Genomic DNA, 17,984 nt, shown 5'->3' on the forward strand with positions numbered 1-17,984 from the left:
GCCGTCTAAATCATTTCCCATGACTTGGAGGTTTAGCCAGTGAATTACAGAGCAACAAAAGTGGCCCCCCTTCCACACATGTTTCAAAATGGAGAGAGGTATATTTATTCATGTTCAGCACATATAGAATTTGTACTCATCAGCCCAACTGAAGCGTGTCAAAGTGAGGAATGATGTCAAGGAAATCTAAAAGAACGAGGAAACAGTTGCAGGAGATTGTTATTGGAGAGCATCAATGTGATCTAATTCCCTGACCAGGAATCGAACACGGGCTGCGGCGGTGAGAGCGCCGAATCCTAGCCACTAGACCATCAGGGAGAGTCAAGAGGAGAAAGAACGAGAATGAAAACAATATAACCCAGTAGTCAGGCTCCCACAAGTTTGGTCGTTACACCTCGTTAGTTCGCATTGGAAAGCAGCCCGGCTTGAGTCTTTGAGTAGTTGTGGCCGAGTGGTCAAGGCGATGGACTCGAAATCCATTGGGGTTTCCCCGCGCAGGTTGGAATCCTGCCAGCTACGTATCCCTCCCTTTTGGCCCTTTCTTCCCAGTGTTCCAGTGATAATGGGTTTCTCCAGGGAGATAACGCATGCAGACATTCCCAACGCTCCTAAATTCCTAGCCAATGCATTGTCTAAGTAGGCCTTCTAAATCATTTCCCATGACTTGGAGGTTTAGTCAATGAATTACAGCAAAACCCCTCAAAACTGTCAATCCATCAGCCGGGTCTGTATGCAAGTTGGGATCCTCCGTTTTTATACCAGCTGCTACATTGGCAACTGTACGTTGTTCTTTAAAATGTGATGGGGATCAACAAAAGCGGGCCCCCTTCTATACATCTTTCAACATTGAGAGAGGTGTATTTATTCATCTTCAGTTCATATAGAATTTGTACTTATCAGCCCAACTGAAATGTGTCAAAGTGTGGAATGATGTGATGGAGATCTAAAAGCACAAGGAAACAGTTGCAGGAGATTGTTATTGGAGAGCATCAATGTGATCTAATTCCCTGACCGGGAATGGAACCCAGGCCGCGGCGGTGAGAGCGCCGAATCCTAGCCACTAGACCATCAGGGAGAGTCAAGACGGGAAGGAGCGAGAATGAAAACTATATAACCCAGTAGTCAGGCTCCCACAAATTTGGTCGTTACACCTCGTTATTTCGCATTTGAAAGTAGCAGAGGCTTGCTGCCGGTCAGCATTCCCTGAGCGAGACTCCTAGCCGCTACAGTATAGGGGGTCTCAGGTCCAACTTTGGTATTCACAAAATGTATAATACAACGATTGCACTTTTGAAAGGTTAAATATTGTTGTCAAATTCATTGGCCTCTCTATAAAACAAGTCCGTTATCTCATTTGAATTCCATTTTCAGTGCAACAGCAACTTTAGTAATAATTCCTAATAATTATTGCGCCTCCTGTAAATGAAAAAAAAATGGTTGACAGCTCCTTTTGTTTCGACCCATGTTCTGTAAATAAGTCTACCCTCTGTTTAGGTCAAGATTTCTAATGTGGAGCTTCCTTGACGCTCCCTGACATTGTGGCCGATGTGTGATTTACGCTGTCAAAGTTCAGTCATCCCAGGAAAGCAGCCCACCTCCAATCTTTGAGTAGTTGTGGCCGAGTGGTCAAGGCGATGGACTTGAAATCCATTGGGGTTTCCCCGCGCAGGTTCGAATCCTGTCAGCTACGTATGCCTCCCTTTCTTCCCAGTGTTCCAGTGATAATGGGTTTCTCCAAGGAGATAACACGTGCAGACATTTCCAATGCACCTGAGCTGAATTAAGTGGCAAAAACAAATAATGTTCCTGATGGACTTTAGCAGCAAGGCCTGTGACTATTGATCTTGTATTATTTGAGTTTTCTGTGCAACAGCTAAGTAAATATAGATTGATGACAATTTTGGCTCCTGTTGTGATCCAAACGAGCAGTTGACCTGCTCCTTATGTCGCAGTCAACTGAAGTGTGTCAAAGTGTGGAATGATGTGATGGAGATCTAAAAGCACAAGGAAACAGTTGCAGGAGATTGTTATTTGAGAGCATCAATGTGATCTAATTCCCTGACCGGGAATCGAACCCTGGCCGCGGCGGTGAGAGCGCCGAATCCTAGCCACTAGACCATCAGGGAGAGTCAAGACGGGAAGGAGCGAGAATGAAAACTATATAACCCAGTAGTCAGGCTCCCACAAATTTGGTCGTTACACCTCGTTATTTCGCATTGGAAAGCAGCAGAGGCTTGCTGCCGGTCAGCATTCCCTGAGCGAGACTCCTAGCTACAGTATAGGGGGTCTCAGGTCCAACTTTGGTATTCACAAAATGTATAATACAACGATTGCACTTTTGAAAGGTTAAATATTGTTGTCAAATTCATTGGCCTCTCTATAAAACAAGTCCGTTATCTCATTTGAATTACATTTTCAGTGCAAATGAAAAAAAAAATGGTTGACAGCTCCTTTTGTTTCGATCCATGTTCTGTAAATAAGTCTACCCTCTGTTTAGGTCAAGATTTCTAATGTGGATCTTCCTTGACGATCCCTGACATTGTGGCCGATGTGTGATTTACGCTGTCAAAGTTCAGTCATCCCAGGAAAGCAGCCCACCTCCAATTGGAGAGCATCAATGTAATCTAATTCCCTGACCGGGAATCAAACCCGGGCCGCGGCGGTGAGAGCGCCGAATCCTAGCCACTAGACCATCAGGGAGAGTCAAGACGGGAAGGAGCGAGAATGAAAACTATATAACCCAGTAGTCAGGCTCCCACAAGTTTGGTCGTTACACCTCGTTAGTTCGCATTGGAAAGCAGCCCGGCTTGAGTCTTTGAGTAGTTCTGGCCGAGTGGTCAAGGCGATGGACTCGAAATCCATTGGGGTTTCCCTGCGCAGTTTCGAATCCTGTCAGCTACTTATGCCTCCCTTTTGGCCCTTTCTTCCCAGTGTTCCAGTGATAATGGGTTTCTTCAGGGAGATAACGCATGCAGACATTCCCAACGCTCCTGAATTCCTAGCCAATGCATTGTCCAAGTAGGCCTTCTAAATCGTTTCCCATGACTTGGAGGTTTAGTCAATGAATTACAGCAAAACCCCTCAAAACTGTCAATCCATCAGCCGGGTCTGTATGCAAGTTGGGATCCTCCGTTTTTATACCAGCTGCTATATTGGCAACTGTACGTTGTTCTTTAAAATGTGATGGGGAGCAACAAAACCGGGCCCCCTTCTATACATCTTTCAACATTGAGAGAGGTGTATTTATTCATCTTCAGTTCATATAGAATTTGTACTTATCAGCCCAACTGAAGTGTGTCAAAGTGTGGAATGATGTGATGGAGATCTAAAAGCACAAGGAAACAGTTGCAGGAGATTGTTATTGGAGAGCATCAATGTGATCTAATTCCCTGACCGGGAATCGAACCCGGGCCACGGCGGTGAGAGCGCCGAATCCTAGCCACTAGACCATCAGGGAGAGTCAAGATGGGAACGAGCGAGAATGAAAACTATATAACCCAGTAGTCAGGCTCCCACAAATTTGGTCCTTACACCTCGTTATTTCGCATTTGAAAGCAGCAGAGGCTTGCTGCCGGTCAGCATTCCCTGAGCGAGACTCCTAGCCGCTACAGTATAGGGGGTCTCAGGTCCAACTTTGGTATTCACAAAATGTATAATACAACGATTGCACTTTTGAAAGGTTAAATATTGTTGTCAAATTCATTGGCCTCTCTATAAAACAAGTCCGTTATCTCATTTGAATTCCATTTTCAGTGCAACAGCAACTTTAGTAATAATTCCTAATAATTATTGCGCCTCCTGTAAATGAAAAAAAAATGGTTGACAGCTCCTTTTGTTTCGACCCATGTTCTGTAAATAAGTCTACCCTCTGTTTACGTCAAGATTTCTAATGTGGAGCTTCCTTGACGCTCCCTGACATTGTGGCCGATTTGTGATTTACGCTGTCAAAGTTCAGTCATCCCAGGAAAGCAGCCCACCTCCAATCTTTGAGTAGTTGTGGCCGAGTGGTCAAGGCGATGGACTCGAAATCCATTGGGGTTTCCCCGCGCAGGTTGGAATGCTGCCAGCTACGTATCCCTCCCTTTTGGCCCTTTCTTCCCAGTGTTCCAGTGATAATGGGTTTCTCCAGGGAGATAACGCATGGAGACATTCCCAACGCTCCTGAATTCCTAGCCAATGCATTGTCCAAGTAGGCCTTCTAAATCATTTCCCATGACTTGGAGGTTTAGTCAATGAATTACAGCAAAACCCCTCAAAACTGTCAATCCATCAGCCAGGTCTGTATGCAAGTTGGGATCCTCTGTTTTTATACCAGCTGCTACATTGGCTACTGTACGTTGTTCTTTAAAATGTGATGGGGAGCAACAAAAGCGGGCCCCCTTCTATACATCTTTCAACATTGAGAGAGGTGTATTTATTCATCTTCAGTTCATATAGAATTTGTACTTATCAGCCCAACTGAAATGTGTCAAAGTGTGGAATGATGTGATGGAGATCTAAAAGCACAAGGAAACAGTTGCAGGAGATTGTTATTGGAGAGCATCAATGTTATCTAATTCCCTGACCGAGAATCGAACCCGGGCCGCGGCGGTGAGAGCGCCGAATCCTAGCCACTAGACCATCAAGGAGAGTCAAGACGGGAAGGAGCGAGAATGAAAACTATATAACCCAGTAGTCAGGCTCCCACAAATTTGGTCGTTACACCTCGTTATTTCGCATTGGAAAGCAGCAGAGGCTTGCTGCCGGTCAGCATTCCCTGAGCGAGACTCCTAGCCGCTACAGTATAGGGGGTCTCAGGTCCAACTTTGGTATTCACAAAATGTATATTACAACAATTGCACTTTTGAAAGGAATCCTGTCAGCTACGTATGCCTCCCTTTTGGCCCTTTCTTCCCAGTGTTCCAGTGATAATGGGTTTCTCCAGGGAGATAACACGTGAAGACATTTCAAACGCACCTGAGCTGAATTAAGCGGCAAAAACAAATAATGTTCCTGATGGACTTTAGCAGCAAGGCCTGTGACTATTGATCTCGTATTATTTGAGTTTTCTGTGCAACAGCTAAGTAAATATAGATTGATGACAATTTTGGCTCCTGTTGTGATCCAAACGAGCGGTTGACCTGCTCCTTATGTCGCAGTCTCTTTTGACTGATGCCATGTAAAAAACTTGGCGCATTCTTTTGGCCAAGAGTTCACATGTGGACTGTCTTTGACGGTGCTTGACGTCATCCCCGCTTAGAGGCTTCATATGTCAAAGTCCAACTGTTCCGGGACAGCATCCTATGTTCCCGTTGGATGCAGTTTGGTCCCCGTGCTCAACCCCATAGACTCGACGTGCACTGGAGATTACCAGCGCAGGTTCACATCCTGTTACTACGTAAGCCTTAACTTTGACCCTTTTTTCCCATTGTTCAAGTGGAAGGTGGGATTTGCTTCCTAAGGGGAGGTGTTACACACAGGCATTCACGTAGCGCATGGTCTGAAAGTATGGGGTCAAATGGCAGAGTTTGGGGATGAACAATAACAATATGGCTTTGTGGATTCAGATGTGGGAGAAATGTAAACACTCCAAGCCACGAGGACGCCGGTAAATGCAGTAATGTCTCTGGAAGGAGCTGACATTTGAAGACGTAGCTTCAAAGTGTCGGGGGTATATATGGGTGCAGAGCTGCTTGCATAGCCCACGACCCCTCTGTGGGATTCCTAGGCAATGCATTGTCCAAGTAGGCCGTCTAAATAATTTCCCATGACTTGGAGGTTTAGCCAGTGAATTACAGAGCAACAAAAGTGGCCCCCCTTCCACACATGTTTCAAAATGGAGAGAGGTGTATTTATTCATGTTCAGCACATATAGAATTTGTACTCATCAGCCCAACTTAAGCGTGTCAAAGTGAGGAATGATGTCAAGGAAATCTAAAAGAACGAGGAAACAGTTGCAGGAGATTGTTATTGGAGAGCATCAATGTGATCTAATTCCCTGACCAGGAATCGAACCCAGGCCGCGGCGGTGAGAGCGCCGAATCCTAGCCACTAGACCATCAGGGAGAGTCAAGAGGAGAAAGAACGAGAATAAAAACAATATAACCCAGTAGTCAGGCTCCCACAAGTTTGGTCGTTACACCTCGTTAGTTCGCATTGGAAAGCAGCCCGGCTTGAGTCTTTGAGTAGTTGTGGCCGAGTGGTCAAGGCGATGGACTCGAAATCCATTGGGGTTTCCCCGCGCAGGTTGGAATCCTGCCAGCTACGTATCCCTCCCTTTTGGCCCTTTCTTCCCAGTGTTCCAGTGATAATGGGTTTCTCCAGGGAGATAACGCATGCAGACATTCCCAACGCTCCTGAATTCCTACCCAATGCATTGTCTAAGTAGGCCTTCTAAATCATTTCCCATGACTTGGAGGTTTAGTCAATGAATTACAGCAAAACCCCTCAAAACTGTCAATCCATCAGCCGGGTCTGTATGCAAGTTGGGATCCTCCGTTTTTATACCAGCTGCTACATTGGCAACTGTACGTTGTTATTTAAAATGTGATGGGGATCAACAAAAGCGGGCCCCCTTCTATACATCTTTCAACATTGAGAGAGGTGTATTTATTCAACTTCAGTTCATATAGAATTTGTACTTATCAGCCCAACTGAAATGTGTCAAAGTGTGGAATGATGTGATGGAGATCTAAAAGCACAAGGAAACAGTTGCAGGAGATTGTTATTGGAGAGCATCAATGTGATCTAATTCCCTGACCGGGAATCGAACCCGGGCCGCGGCGGTGAGAGCGCCGAATCCTAGCCACTAGACCATCAGGGAGAGTCAAGACGGGAAGGAGCGAGAATGAAAACTATATAACCCAGTAGTCAGGCTCCCACAAATTTGGTCGTTACACCTCGTTATTTCGCATTGGAAAGCAGCAGAGGCTTGCTGCCGGTCAGCATTCCCTGAGCGAGACTCCTAGCCGCTACAGTATAGGGGGTCTCAGGTCCAACTTTGGTATTCACAAAATGTATAATACAACGATTGCACTTTTGAAAGGTTAAATATTGTTGTCAAATTCATTGGCCTCTCTATAAAACAAGTCCGTTATCTCATTTGAATTCCATTTTCAGTGCAAATGAAAAAAAAATGGTTGACAGCTCCTTTTGTTTCGATCCATGTTCTGTAGATAAGTCTACCCTCTGTTTAGGTCAAGATTTCTAATGTGGAGCTTCCTTAAACAAAACAAATAATGTTCCTGATGGACTTTAGCAGCAAGGCCTTTGACTATTGATGTCGTATTATTTGAGTTTTCTGTGCAACAGCTAAGTAAATATAGATTGATGACAATTTTGGCTCCTGTTGTGATCCAAACGAGCGGTTGACCTGCTCCTTATGTCGCAGTCTCTTTTGACTGATGCCATGTTAAAAACTTGGCGCATTCTTTCGGCCAAGAGTTCACATGTGGACTGTCTTTGACGGTGCTTGACGTCATCCCCGCTTAGAGGCTTCATATGTCAACGTCCAACTGTTCCGGGACAGCATCCTATGTTCCCGTTGGATGCAGTTTGGTCCCCGTGCTCAACCCCATAGACTCGACGTGCACTGGAGATTACCAGCGCAGGTTCACATCCTGTTACTACGTAAGCCTTAACTTTGACCCTTTTTTCCCATTGTTCAAGTGGAAGGTGGGATTTGCTTCCTAAGGGGAGGTGTTACACACAGGCATTCACGTAGCGCATGGTCTGAAAGTATGGGGTCAAATGGCAGAGTTTGGGGATGAACAATAACAATATGGCTTTGTGGATTCAGATGTGGGAGAAATGTAAACACTCCAAGCCACGAGGACGCCGGTAAATGCAGTAATGTCTCTGGAAGGAGCTGACATTTGAAGACGTATCTTCAAAGTGTCGGGGGTATATATGGGTGCAGAGCTGCTTGCATAGCCCACGACCCCTCTGTGGGATTCCTAGGCAATGCATTGTCCAAGTAGGCCGTCTAAATCATTTCCCATGACTTGGAGGTTTAGCCAGTGAATTACAGAGCAACAAAAGTGGCCCCCCTTCCACACATGTTTCAAAATGGAGAGAGGTGAATTTATTCATGTTCAGCACATATAGAATTTGTACTCATCAGCCCAACTGAAGCGTGTCAAAGTGAGGAATGATGTCAAGGAAATCTAAAAGAACGAGGAAACAGTTGCAGGAGATTGTTATTGGAGAGCATCAAAATGAGCAACTTCCCTGACCGGGAATCGAATCCTGGCCGCGGCGGTGAGAGCGCCGAATCCTAGCCACTAGACCATCAGGGAGAGTCAAGAGGAGAAAGAACGAGAATGAAAACAATATAACGCAGTAGTCAGGCTCCCACAAGTTTGGTCGTTACATCTCGTTATTTCGCATTGGAAAGCAGCCCGGCTTGAGTCTTTGAGTAGTTGTGGCTGAGTGGTCAAGGCGATGGACTCGAAATCCATTGGGGTTTCTCCGCGCAGGTTCGAATCCTGCCAGCTACGTATCCCTCCCTTTTGGCCCTTTCTTCCCAGTGTTCCAGTGATAATGGGTTTCTCCAGGGAGATAACGCATGCAGACATTCCCAACGCTCCTGAATTCCTAGCCAATGCATTGTCCAAGTAGGCCTTCTAAATCATTTCCCATGACTTGGAGGTTTAGTCAATGAATTACAGCAAAACCCATCAAAACTGTCAATCCATCAGCCGGGTCTGTATGCAAGTTGGGATCCTCCGTTTTTATACCAGCTGCTACATTGGCAACTGTACGTTGTTCTTTAAAATGTGATGGGGAGCAACAAAAGCGGGCACCCTTCTATACATCTTTCAACATTGAGAGAGGTGTATTTATTCATCTTCAGTTCATATAGAATTTGTACTTATCAGCCCAACTGAAGTGTGTCAAAGTGTGGAATGATGTGATGGAGATCTAAAAGCACAAGGAAACAGTTGCAGGAGATTGTTATTGGAGAGCATCAATGTGATCTAATTCCCTGACCGGGAATCGAACCCGGGCCGCGGCGGTGAGAGCACCGAATCCTAGCCACTAGACCATCAGGGAGAGTCAAGACGGGAAGGAGCGAGAATGAAAACTAAATAACCCAGTAGTCAGGCTCCCACAAATTTGGTCGTTACACCTCGTTATTTCGCATTGGAAAGCAGCAGAGGCTTGCTGCCGGTCAGCATTCCCTGAGCGAGACTCCTAGCCGCTACAGTATAGGGGGTCTCAGGTCCAACTTTGGTATTCACAAAATGTATAATACAACGATTGCACTTTTGAAAGGTTAAATATTGTTGTCAAATTCATTGGCCTCTCTATAAAACAAGTCCGTTATCTCATTTGAATTCCATTTTCAGTGCAACAGCAACTTTAGTAATAATTCCTAATAATTATTGCGCCTCCTGTAAATGAAAAAAAAAATGGTTGACAGCTCCTTTTGTTTCGACCCATGTTCTGTAAATAAGTCTACCCTCTGTTTAGGTCAAGATTTCTAATGTGGAGCTTCCTTGACGCTCCCTGACATTGTGGCCGATGTGTGATTTACGCTGTCAAAGTTCAGTCATCCCAGGAAAGCAGCCCACCTCCAATCTTTGAGTAGTTGTGGCCGAGTGGTCAAGGCGATGGACTTGAAATCCATTGGGGTTTCCCCGCGCAGGTTCGAATCCTGTCAGCTACGTACGCCTCCCTTTTGGCCCTTTCTTCCCAGTGTTCCAGTGATAATGGGTTTCTCCAGGGAGATAACACGTGCAGAAATTTCCAATGCACCTGAGCTGAATTAAGTGGCAAAAACAAATAATGTTCCTGATGGACTTTAGCAGCAAGGCCTGTGACTATTGATCTCGTATTATTTGAGTTTTCTGTGCAACAGCTAATTAAATATAGATTGATGACAATTTTTGCTCCTGTTGTGATCCAAACGAGCGGTTGACCTGCTCCTTATGTCGCAGTCTCTTTTGACTGATGCCATGTAAAAAACTTGGCGCATTCTTTCGGCCAAGAGTTCACATGTGGACTGTCTTTGACGGTGCTTGACGTCATCCCCGCTTAGAAGCTTCAAATGTCAATGTCCAACTGTTCCGGGACAGCATCCTATGTTCCCGTTGGATGCAGTTTGGTCCCCATGCTCAACCCCATAGACTCGACGTGCACTGGAGATTACCAGCGCAGGTTCACATCCTGTTACTACGTAAGCCTTAACTTTGACCCTTTTTTCCCATTGTTCAAGTGGAAGGTGGGATTTGCTTCCTAAGGGGAGGTGTTACACACAGGCATTCACGTAGCGCATGGTCTGAAAGTAGGGGGTCAAATGGCAGAGTTTGGGGATGAACAATAACAATATGGCTTTGTGGATTCAGATGTGGGAGAAATGTAAACACTCCAAGCCACGAGGACGCCGGTAAATGCAGTAATGTCTCTGGAAGGAGCTGACATTTGAAGACGTAGCTTCAAAGTGTCGGGGGTATATATGGGTGCAGAGCTGCTTGCATAGCCCACGACCCCTCTGTGGGATTCCTAGGCAATGCATTGTCCAAGTAGGCCGTCTAAATCATTTCCCATGACTTGGAGGTTTAGCCAGTGAATTACAGAGCAACAAAAGTGGCCCCCCTTCCACACATGTTTCAAAATGGAGAGAGGTGTATTTATTCATGTTCAGCACATGTAGAATTTGTACTCATCAGCCCAACTGAAGCGTGTCAAAGTGAGGAATGATGTCAAGGAAATCTAAAAGAACGAGGAAACAGTTGCAGGAGATTGTTATTGGAGAGCATCAATGTGATCTAATTCCCTGACCAGGAATCGAACCCGGGCCGCGGCGGTGAGAGCGCCGAATCCTAGCCACTAGACCATCAGGGAGAGTCAAGAGGAGAAAGAACGAGAATGAAAACAATATAACCCAGTAGTCAGGCTCCCACAAGTTTGGTCGTTACACCTCGTTATTTCGCATTGGAAAGCAGCCCGGCTTGAGTCTTTGAGTAGTTGTGGCCGAGTGGTCAAGGCGATGGACTCGAAATCCATTGGGGTTTCCCCGCGCAGGTTGGAATCCTGCCAGCTACATATCCCTCCCTTTTGGCCCTTTCTTCCCAGTGTTCCAGTGATAATGGGTTTCTCCAGGGAGATAACGCATGCAGACATTCCCAACGCTCCTGAATTCCTAGCCAATGCATTGTCCAAGTAGGCCTTCTAAATCATTTCCCATGACTTGGAGGTTTAGTCAATGAATTACAGCAAAACCCCTCAAAACTGTCAATCCATCAGCCGGGTCTGTATGCAAGTTGGGACCCTCCGTTTTTATACCAGCTGCTACATTGGCAACTGTACGTTGTTATTTAAAATGTGATGGGGATCAACAAAAGCGGGCCCCCTTCTATACATCTTTCAACATTGAGAGAGGTGTATTTATTCATCTTCAGTTCATATAGAATTTGTACTTATCAGCCCAACTGAAATGTGTCAAAGTGTGGAATGATGTGATGGAGATCTAAAAGCACAAGGAAACAGTTGCAGGAGATTGTTATTGGAGAGCATCAATGTGATCTAATTCCCTGACCGGGAATCGAACCCGGGCCGCGGCGGTGAGAGCGCCGAATCCTAGCCACTAGACCATCAGGGAGAGTCAAGACGGTAAGGAGCGAGAATGAAAACTATATAACCCAGTAGTCAGGCTCCCACAAATTTGGTCGTTACACCTCGTTATTTCGCATTTGAAAGCAGCAGAGGCTTGCTGCCGGTCAGCATTCCCTGAGCGAGACTCCTAGCCGCTACAGTATAGTGGGTCTCAGGTCCAACTTTGGTATTCACAAAATGTATATTACAACAATTGCACTTTTGAAAGGAATCCTGTCAGCTACGTATGCCTCCCTTTTGGCCCTTTCTTCACAGTGTTCCAGTGATAATGGGTTTCTCCAGGGAGATAACACGTGAAGACATTTCCAACGCACCTGAGCTGAATTAAGCGGCAAAAACAAATAATGTTCCTGATGGACTTTAGCAGCAAGGCCTGTGACTATTGATCTCGTATTATTTGAGTTTTCTGTGCAACAGCTAAGTAAATATAGATTGATGACAATTTTGGCTCCTGTTGTGATCCAAACGAGCGGTTGACCTGCTCCTTATGTCGCAGTCTCTTTTGACTGATGCCATGTAAAAAACTTGGCGCATTCTTTCGGCCAAGAGTTCACATGTGGACTGTCTTTGACGGTGCTTGACGTCATCCCCGCTTAGAGGCTTCATATGTCAAAGTCCAACTGTTCCGGGACAGCATCCTATGTTCCCGTTGGATGCAGTTTGGTCCCCGTGCTCAACCCCATGGACTCGACGTGCACTGGAGATTACCAGCGCAGGTTCACATCCTGTTACTACGTAAGCCTTAACTTTGACCCTTTTTTCCCATTGTTCAAGTGGAAGGTGGGATTTGCTTCCTAAGGGGAGGTGTTACACACAGGCATTCACGTAGCGCATGGTCTGAAAGTATGGGGTCAAATGGCAGAGTTTGGGGATGAACAATAACAATATGGCTTTGTGGATTCAGATGTGGGAGAAATGTAAACACTCCAAGCCACGAGGACGCCGGTAAATGCAGTAATGTCTCTGGAAGGAGCTGACGTTTGAAGACGTAGCTTCAAAGTGTCGGGGGTATATATGGGTGCAGAGCTGCTTGCATAGCCCACGACCCCTCTGTGGGATTCCTAGGCAATGCATTGTCCAAGTAGGCCGTCTAAATCATTTCCCATGACTTGGAGGTTTAGCCAGTGAATTACAGAGCAACAAAAGTGGCCCCACTTCCACACATGTTTCAAAATGGAGAGAGGTGTATTTATTCATGTTCAGCACATATACAATTTGTACTCATCAGCCCAACTGAAGCGTGTCAAAGTGAGGAATGATGTCAAGGAAATCTAAAAGAACGAGGAAACAGTTGCAGGAGATTGTTATTGGAGAGCATCAATGTGATCTAATTCCCTGACCGGGAATCGAACCCGGGCCGCGGCGGTGAGAGCGCCGAATCCTAGCCACTAGACCATCAGGGAGAGTCAAGACGGGAAGGAGCGAGAATGAAAACTATATAACCCAGTAGTCAGGCTCCCACAAATTTGGTCGTTACACCTCGTTATTTCGCATTTGAAAGTAGCAGAGGCTTGCTGCCGGTCAGCATTCCCTGAGCGAGACTCCTAGCCGCTACAGTATAGGGGGTCTCAGGTCCAACTTTGGTATTCACAAAATGTATAATACAACGATTGCACTTTTGAAAGGTTAAATATTGTTGTCAAATTCATTGGCCTCTCTATAAAACAAGTCCATTTTCTCATTTGAATTCCATTTTCAGTGCAACAGCAACTTTAGTAATAATTCCTAATAATTATTGCGCCTCCTGTAAATGAAAAAAAAATGGTTGACAGCTCCTTTTGTTTCGACCCATGTTCTGTAAATAAGTCTACCCTCTGTTTAGGTCAAGATTTCTAATGTGGAGCTTCCTTGACGCTCCCTGACATTGTGGCCGATGTGTGATTTACGCTGTCAAAGTTCAGTCATACCAGGAAAGCAGCCCACCTCCAATCTTTGAGTAGTTGTGGCTGAGTGGTCAAGGCGATGGACTTGAAATCCATTGGGGTTTCCCCGCGCAGATTCGAATCCTGTCAGCTACGTATGCCTCCCTTTTGGCCCTTTCTTCCCAGTGTTCCAGTGATAATGGGTTTCTCCAGGGAGATAACACGTGCAGACATTTCCAACGCACCTGAGCTGAATTAAGCGGCAAAAACAAATAATGTTCCTGATGGACTTTAGCAGCAAGGCCTGTGACTATTGATCTCGTATTATTTGAGTTTTCTGTGCAACAGCTAAGTAAATATAGATTGATGACAATTTTGGCTCCTGTTGTGATCCAAACGAGCGGTTGACCTGCTCCTTATGTCGCAGTCTCTTTTGACTGATGCCATGTAAAAAACTTGGCGCGTGCTATCTAGAGGCCAAGAGTTCACCAGCGCAGGTTCACATTCTGTTACTACGTAAACCTTAACTTTGACCCTTTTTTCCCATTGTTCAAGTGGAAGGTGGGAGTTGCTTCCTAAGGGGAGGTGTTACACACAGGCATTCACGTAGCGCATGGTCTGAAAGTATGGGGTCAAATGGCAGAGTTTGGGGATGAACAATAACAATATGGCTTTGTGGATTCAGATGTGGGAGAAATGTAAACACTCCAAGCCACGAGGACGCCGGTAAATCCAGTAATGTCTCTGGAAGGAGCTGACATTTGAAGACGTAGCTTCAAAGTGTCGGGGGTATATATGGGTGCAGAGCTGCTTGCATAGCCCACGACCCCTCTGTGGGATTCCTAGGCAATGCATTGTCCAAGTAGGCCGTCTAAATCATTTCCCATGACTTGGAGGTTTAGCCAGTGAATTACAGAGCAACAAAAGTGGCCCCCCTTCCACACATGGTTCAAAATTGAGAGAGGTGTATTTATTCATCTTCAGTACATATAGAATTTGTACTCATCAGCCCAACTGAAGCGTGTCAAAGTGAGGAATGATGTCAAGGAAATCTAAAAGAACGAGGAAACAGTTGCAGGAGATTGTTATTGGAGAGCATCAAAATGAGCAACTTCCCTGACCGGGAATCGAATCCTGGCCGCGGCGGTGAGAGCGCCGAATCCTAGCCACTAGACCATCAGGGAGAGTCAAGAGGAGAAAGAACGAGAATGAAAACAATATAACCCAGTAGTCAGGCTCCCACAAGTTTGGTCGTTACACCTCGTTATTTCGCATTGGAAAGCAGCCCGGCTTGAGTCTTTGAGTAGTTGTGGCCGAGTGGTCAAGGCGATGGACTCGAAATCCATTGGGGTTTCCCTGCGCAGGTTCGACTCCTGTCAGCTACGTATGCCTCCCTTTCTTCCCAGTGTTCCAGTGATAATGGGTTTCTCCAGGGAGATAACACGTGCAGACATTTCCAACGCACCTGAGCTGAATTAAGCGGCAAAAACAAATAATGTTCCTGATGGACTTTAGCAGCAAGGCCTGTGACTATTGATCTCGTATTATTTGAGTTTTCTGTGCAACAGCTAAGTAAATATAGATTGATGACAATTTTGGCTCCTGTTGTGATCCAAACGAGCGGTTGACCTGCTCCTTATGTCGCAGTCTCTTTTGACTGATGGCATGTTAAAAACTTGGCGCATTCTTTCGGCCAAGAGTTCACATGTGGACTGTCTTTGACGGTGCTTGACGTCATCCCCGCTTAGAGGCTTCATATGTCAACGTCCAACTGTTCCAGGACAGCATCCTATGTTCCCGTTGGATGAAGTTTGGTCCCCGTGCTCAACCCCATAGACTCGACGTGCACTGGAGATTACCAGCGCAGGTTCACATCCTGTTACTACGTAAGCCTTAACTTTGACCCTTTTTTCCCATTGTTCAAGTGGAAGGTGGGATTTGCTTCCTAAGGGGAGGTGTTACACACAGGCATTCACGTAGCGCATGGTCTGAAAGTATGGGGTCAAATGGCAGAGTTTGGGGATGAACAATAACAATATGGCTTTGTGGATTCAGATGTGGGAGAAATGTAAACACTCCAAGCCACGAGGACGCCGGTAAATGCAGTAATGTCTCTGGAAGGAGCTGACATTTGAAGACGTAGCTTCAAAGTGTCGGGGGTATATATGGGTGCAGAGCTGCTTGCATAGCCCACGACCCCTCTGTGGGATTCCTAGGCAATGCATTGTCCAAGTAGGCCGTCTAAATCATTTCCCATGACTTGGAGGTTTAGCCAGTGAATTACAGAGCAACAAAAGTGGCCCCCCTTCCACACATGTTTCAAAATGGAGAGAGGTGTATTTATTCATGTTCAGCACATATAGAATTTGTACTCATCAGCCCAACTGAAGCGTGTCAAAGTGAGGAATGATGTCAAGGAAATCTAAAAGAACGAGGAAACAGTTGCAGGAGATTGTTATTGGAGAGGATCAAAATGAGCAACTTCCCTGACCGGGAATCGAATCCTGGCCGCGGCGGTGAGAGCGCCGAATCCTAGCCACTAGACCATCAGGGAGAGTCAAGACGGGAAGGAGCGAGAATGAAAACTATATAACCCAGTAGTCAGGCTCCCACAAATTTGGTCGTTACACCTCGTTATTTCGCATTTGAAAGCAGCAGAGGCTTGCTGCCGGTCAGCATTCCCTGAGCGAGACTCCTAGCCGCTACAGTATAGGGGGTCTCAGGTCCAACTTTGGTATTCACAAAATGTATAATACAACGATTGCACTTTTGAAAGGTTAAATATTGTTGTCAAATTCATTGGCCTCTCTATAAAACAAGTCCGTTATCTCATTTGAATTCCATTTTCAGTGCAACAGCAACTTTAGTAATAATTCCTAATAATTATTACGCCTCCTGTAAATGAAAAAAAAATGGTTGACAGCTCCTTTTGTTTCGACCCATGTTCTGTAAATAAGTCTACCCTCTGTTTAGGTCAAGATTTCTAATGTGGAGCTTCCTTGACGCTCCCTGACATTGTGGCCGATTTGTGATTTACGCTGTCAAAGTTCAGTCATCCCAGGAAAGCAGCCCACCTCCAATCTTTGAGTAGTTGTGGCCGAGTGGTCAAGGCGATGGACTTGAAATCCATTGGGGTTTCCCCGCGCAGGTTCGAATCCTGTCAGCTACGTATGCCTCCCAGTGTTCCAGTGATAATGGGTTTCTCCAGGGAGATAACACGTGCAGACATTTCCAACGCACCTGAGCTGAATTAAGCGGCAAAAACAAATAATGTTCCTGATGGACTTTAGCAGCAAGGCCTGTGACTATTGATCTCGTATTATTTGAGTTTTCTGTGCAACAGCTAAGTAAATATAGATTGATGACAATTTTGGCTCCTGTTGTGATCCAAACGAGCGGTTGACCTGCTCCTTATGTCGCAGTCTCTTTTGACTGATGCCATGTAAAAAACTTGGCGCATTCTTTCGGCCAAGAGTTCACATGTGGACTGTCTTTGACGTTGCTTGACGTCATCCCCGCTTAGAGGCTTCATATGTCAAAGTCCAACTGTTCCGGGACAGCATCCTATGTTCCCGTTGGATGCAGTTTGGTCCCCGTGCTCAACCCCATAGACTCGACGTGCACTGGAGATTACCAGTGCAGGTTCACATCCTGTTACTACGTAAGCCTTAACTTTGACCCTTTTTTCCCATTGTTCAAGTGGAAGGTGGGATTTGCTTCCTAAGGGGAGGTGTTACACACAGGCATTCACGTAGCGCATGGTCTGAAAGTATGGGGTCAAATGGCAGAGTTTGGGGATGAACAATAACAATATGGCTTTGTGGATTCAGATGTGGGAGAAATGTAAACACTCCAAGCCACGAGGACGCCGGTAAATCCAGTAATGTCTCTGGAAGGAGCTGACATTTGAAGACGTAGCTTCAAAGTGTCGGGGGTATATATGGGTGCAGAGCTGCTTGCATAGCCCACGACCCCTCTGTGGGATTCCTAGGCAATGCATTGTCCAAGTAGGCCGTCTAAATCATTTCCCATGACTTGGAGGTTTAGCCAGTGAATTACAGAGCAACAAAAGTGGCCCCCCTTCCACACATGGTTCAAAATTGAGAGAGGTGTATTTATTCATCTTCAGTACATATAGAATTTGTACTCATCAGCCCAACTGAAGCGTGTCAAAGTGAGGAATGATGTCAAGGAAATCTAAAAGAACGAGGAAACAGTTGCAGGAGATTGTTATTGGAGAGCATCAAAATGAGCAACTTCCCTGACCGGGAATCGAATCCTGGCCGCGGCGGTGAGAGCGCCGAATCCTAGCCACTAGACCATCAGGGAGAGTCAAGAGGAGAAAGAACGAGAATGAAAACTATATAACCCAGTAGTCAGGCTCCCACAAATTTGGTCGTTACACCTCGTTATTTCGCATTTGAAAGCAGCAGAGGCTTGCTGCCGGTCAGCATTCCCTGAGCGAGACACCTAGCCGCTACAGCATAGGGGGTCTCAGGTCCAACTTTGGTATTCACAAAATGT

At 45.8% G+C, this 17,984-nt stretch overlaps 20 non-coding genes across 20 annotated transcripts; 11 read left to right on the forward strand and 9 right to left on the reverse strand.

Annotated features, from left to right (window-relative positions):
* The first annotated feature begins 437 nt into the window (after nucleotides 1-437).
* On the forward strand, nucleotides 438-519 carry trnas-cga (transfer RNA serine (anticodon CGA)). The gene has a single exon. It is a non-coding gene; the product is annotated as a tRNA-Ser (tRNA).
* A 1,089-nt stretch (nucleotides 520-1,608) lies between these two features.
* trnas-uga (transfer RNA serine (anticodon UGA)) lies at nucleotides 1,609-1,690 on the forward strand. Its single transcript has one exon. It is a non-coding gene; the product is annotated as a tRNA-Ser (tRNA).
* Nucleotides 1,691-2,054: 364 nt separating this feature from the next.
* trnae-cuc (transfer RNA glutamic acid (anticodon CUC)) lies at nucleotides 2,055-2,126 on the reverse strand. The gene has a single exon. It is a non-coding gene; the product is annotated as a tRNA-Glu (tRNA).
* Nucleotides 2,127-2,628: 502 nt separating this feature from the next.
* Nucleotides 2,629-2,700, reverse strand: trnae-cuc (transfer RNA glutamic acid (anticodon CUC)). Its single transcript has one exon. It is a non-coding gene; the product is annotated as a tRNA-Glu (tRNA).
* A 119-nt stretch (nucleotides 2,701-2,819) lies between these two features.
* On the forward strand, nucleotides 2,820-2,901 carry trnas-cga (transfer RNA serine (anticodon CGA)). Its single transcript has one exon. It is a non-coding gene; the product is annotated as a tRNA-Ser (tRNA).
* A 484-nt stretch (nucleotides 2,902-3,385) lies between these two features.
* trnae-cuc (transfer RNA glutamic acid (anticodon CUC)) lies at nucleotides 3,386-3,457 on the reverse strand. The gene has a single exon. It is a non-coding gene; the product is annotated as a tRNA-Glu (tRNA).
* A 533-nt stretch (nucleotides 3,458-3,990) lies between these two features.
* trnas-cga (transfer RNA serine (anticodon CGA)) lies at nucleotides 3,991-4,072 on the forward strand. Its single transcript has one exon. It is a non-coding gene; the product is annotated as a tRNA-Ser (tRNA).
* A 484-nt stretch (nucleotides 4,073-4,556) lies between these two features.
* On the reverse strand, nucleotides 4,557-4,628 carry trnae-cuc (transfer RNA glutamic acid (anticodon CUC)). The gene has a single exon. It is a non-coding gene; the product is annotated as a tRNA-Glu (tRNA).
* A 1,536-nt stretch (nucleotides 4,629-6,164) lies between these two features.
* On the forward strand, nucleotides 6,165-6,246 carry trnas-cga (transfer RNA serine (anticodon CGA)). Its single transcript has one exon. It is a non-coding gene; the product is annotated as a tRNA-Ser (tRNA).
* A 484-nt stretch (nucleotides 6,247-6,730) lies between these two features.
* trnae-cuc (transfer RNA glutamic acid (anticodon CUC)) lies at nucleotides 6,731-6,802 on the reverse strand. Its single transcript has one exon. It is a non-coding gene; the product is annotated as a tRNA-Glu (tRNA).
* Nucleotides 6,803-8,395: 1,593 nt separating this feature from the next.
* On the forward strand, nucleotides 8,396-8,477 carry trnas-cga (transfer RNA serine (anticodon CGA)). Its single transcript has one exon. It is a non-coding gene; the product is annotated as a tRNA-Ser (tRNA).
* A 484-nt stretch (nucleotides 8,478-8,961) lies between these two features.
* Nucleotides 8,962-9,033, reverse strand: trnae-cuc (transfer RNA glutamic acid (anticodon CUC)). The gene has a single exon. It is a non-coding gene; the product is annotated as a tRNA-Glu (tRNA).
* Nucleotides 9,034-9,567: 534 nt separating this feature from the next.
* Nucleotides 9,568-9,649, forward strand: trnas-uga (transfer RNA serine (anticodon UGA)). The gene has a single exon. It is a non-coding gene; the product is annotated as a tRNA-Ser (tRNA).
* Nucleotides 9,650-10,755: 1,106 nt separating this feature from the next.
* Nucleotides 10,756-10,827, reverse strand: trnae-cuc (transfer RNA glutamic acid (anticodon CUC)). Its single transcript has one exon. It is a non-coding gene; the product is annotated as a tRNA-Glu (tRNA).
* A 119-nt stretch (nucleotides 10,828-10,946) lies between these two features.
* On the forward strand, nucleotides 10,947-11,028 carry trnas-cga (transfer RNA serine (anticodon CGA)). Its single transcript has one exon. It is a non-coding gene; the product is annotated as a tRNA-Ser (tRNA).
* A 484-nt stretch (nucleotides 11,029-11,512) lies between these two features.
* trnae-cuc (transfer RNA glutamic acid (anticodon CUC)) lies at nucleotides 11,513-11,584 on the reverse strand. Its single transcript has one exon. It is a non-coding gene; the product is annotated as a tRNA-Glu (tRNA).
* A 1,345-nt stretch (nucleotides 11,585-12,929) lies between these two features.
* On the reverse strand, nucleotides 12,930-13,001 carry trnae-cuc (transfer RNA glutamic acid (anticodon CUC)). Its single transcript has one exon. It is a non-coding gene; the product is annotated as a tRNA-Glu (tRNA).
* Nucleotides 13,002-13,534: 533 nt separating this feature from the next.
* trnas-uga (transfer RNA serine (anticodon UGA)) lies at nucleotides 13,535-13,616 on the forward strand. The gene has a single exon. It is a non-coding gene; the product is annotated as a tRNA-Ser (tRNA).
* Nucleotides 13,617-14,763: 1,147 nt separating this feature from the next.
* On the forward strand, nucleotides 14,764-14,845 carry trnas-cga (transfer RNA serine (anticodon CGA)). The gene has a single exon. It is a non-coding gene; the product is annotated as a tRNA-Ser (tRNA).
* Nucleotides 14,846-16,547: 1,702 nt separating this feature from the next.
* Nucleotides 16,548-16,629, forward strand: trnas-uga (transfer RNA serine (anticodon UGA)). The gene has a single exon. It is a non-coding gene; the product is annotated as a tRNA-Ser (tRNA).
* Nucleotides 16,630-17,984: the final 1,355 nt, after the last annotated feature.

The sequence above is a fragment of the Channa argus genome, chromosome 21 (genome assembly GCF_033026475.1).
Source record: "Channa argus isolate prfri chromosome 21, Channa argus male v1.0, whole genome shotgun sequence".
Lineage (NCBI taxonomy): Eukaryota > Metazoa > Chordata > Actinopteri > Anabantiformes > Channidae > Channa > Channa argus.